Here is a 2,161-nt window from a genome sequence, read left to right as displayed (position 1 = left end):
GGTGGCTGGGAGTGGCCACTGCACTCCAGCCTGGGTGACAGAGTGAGACTCCAACTCAAATAAAAAAAAAAAAAAAACTTCTAGAAGAATACATAGAAAATTAATAGAAGTTATCATGGGAAAAAAAACTGTCTTTATGTGCATTGACATGACTGTGGCTGAGAATCTAAACAAAACAAAACAAAAAGTAGTAAGTGAATTTAAATTTAGCAAGGTGGTAGAACATGCGACTTTTGGGTCAGTATATAAACATCAACTGTATTTTATTTTTTCATTACTATTTTGAGTCACAGTCTCACTCTGTTGCCCAGTCTGGAGTGCACCCTCACGGCTACCACAGCCTCGACCTGCTGGGTTCAGGCGATCCTTCAGCCTCAGCCTTCCAAGTAGCTGGAACTACAGTCGCACGCTACCACACCCGGTTAGCTTTTTTATTTATTGTAGAGATGAGGTTTTGCCAAGATTCCCAGGCTGGTCTCGAACCCCTGGACCCAGACAATCATCTAGCTTCTTCCCCCAAGGTGCTGGGATTACAAGCATGAACCACTGCGTGAGACCATCATTTGTATTTTAAATACTAGTCAAAAACAGTGGAGAAATTAACATTTAAAAAATCAGTTTCAAAACTATTAAGAAACATAAAATGCACAAACTTAAAGAGAGATGTGTAAACACCCTACACTCTGAGCCTGCGGGTTCGAGACCAGCCCGAGCAAATTGGCAAGTCCTTGTCGCTACAATAAATAAATAAATAAATAAACACTACACTAAGAACTACAAAACATTTACTTAAAGGAAGTAAAGATCTAAATATAGGCCTGGCGCGATGGCTAACAGCTGGACCACAAGACAATGAGACAACAGGTTCCAGTAAGCGGAACTGGAAAAAAAGTGCCTTGACGCAGGCCACAGTGATGCAATTCACCATTATTAGAGCACAAAATTCCCCCCCCCCACTCCCGCAAAACCCCAGGGATTCCAGACCCAAGACACTCCCCCAGACCCCGAAGATATTTTTAGCAACTCAGGCTCACCTCCAGCCGCCCCCCTTCCTACCTCAACAAAGCAGGTACTTCAAGACCTGAGCCGCACTCCTTCCTGCCCCCACCACACCCCCAATTGCCACGTGGGACTTATCCAGCCCCATCCAAAAACAAAACAAAACAAAACTCTTGGCATTCCCCATCAGCCCTGGGTTCCCACAACCCCTCGCAGAGGTAGGACCCAAATAAACACTGCTTTTCCAAAAAGCACCCAGGAATATACGGCCCTAGCTAAGTCCTCACGCCCAGAACAGGGCAAGTCGGTCGGGTGGGCCCAGCCGAACTCATCCCCACGGGCCAAATAAGCCTCAGGGATGCAGGCCTGGGCCCGCCCTCCTCAAATAAGACATTCGAACTCCAGATCCCTCGGCCCCCACCAGGGAAGGCAGGTCCGTGAGGCGACCGGCCACCGAGGTTCCCGGCGGTCCGGGGTCTCACCCCATTGCCCCGCCCCAAGTGTGTGCCCCACCTCCAGAAGCGCAACATCCCAACCCGCCAGCCTCAGCTACTCCAGCGCGCCGCCCCCGGCCCGCCCTTCCACCCGTCACACGCCACTCAGCCTAGGTCCGGCCTTTCCCGACCTCCCTCCTCCCACGGGAAAGGGCATCCTGGGGCCAAGGACCCAGGCAAGCCTCGCCCGCCGGAGCCCGCGGGACCGGCCATTCGCCACCGGCCGCCGACCTACCCAGAACCACTTTCCAGAATCCTGCAGGCTCCGGTTCCCACTGGCCGCTACCGAGCCGCTTCTCGGTTGTGCAAAGGTTAATTGACCAGGACAGTGGCTCCTGCAGCGATAGCCTCCCCGTCTCCTTTCTTAAAACCCCCGTGCCGAGAACAGGGTCAGCTCCGCAGCGATGACTCGGTTCCCTCCGCTCATTCTCCACTCGGGCTGCAGCCCCCGCTAGCCTCTGCGGCTCTTTCCCAGTCGCTTCCGGATCCGGGGGCTGCGCCGGGAAGGCATAAATAAACACTACCCTAAGAACTACAAAACATTTACTTAAAGGAAGTAAAGAGCTAAATATAGGCCTTTGGCGAATCCCCAGTGGTTCCATGAGAAATCCACTTGTAAGTGCCCCTTTGACATGTATGTGATTGTTTTGAAAGGTTGGATAAAAAAA

The 2,161-nt window shown here is 51.5% G+C and overlaps 1 protein-coding gene across 1 annotated transcript in view; it reads right to left on the bottom strand.

Moving 5' to 3' along the window:
* The window catches only part of LOC103259984 (zinc finger protein 343-like), a 15,609-nt gene extending 13,765 nt beyond the window's left edge, over nt 1-1,844 (bottom strand). Inside the window, exon 1 of the mRNA XM_008057630.2 lies at nt 1,729-1,844. The gene's annotated coding sequence lies outside the window, so the exon portion shown is untranslated. The remainder of the gene's footprint in view (nt 1-1,728) is intronic.
* Nucleotides 1,845-2,161: the final 317 nt, after the last annotated feature.

This window comes from Carlito syrichta, unplaced genomic scaffold (genome assembly GCF_000164805.1).
Source record: "Carlito syrichta isolate Samal-C Ts95f unplaced genomic scaffold, Tarsius_syrichta-2.0.1 Scaffold303082, whole genome shotgun sequence".
Classification (NCBI taxonomy): Eukaryota; Metazoa; Chordata; class Mammalia; order Primates; family Tarsiidae; genus Carlito; species Carlito syrichta.
The sequence above is the reverse complement of the archived record's forward strand: the minus strand, read 5'-3'. Positions and strand labels throughout refer to the sequence as shown.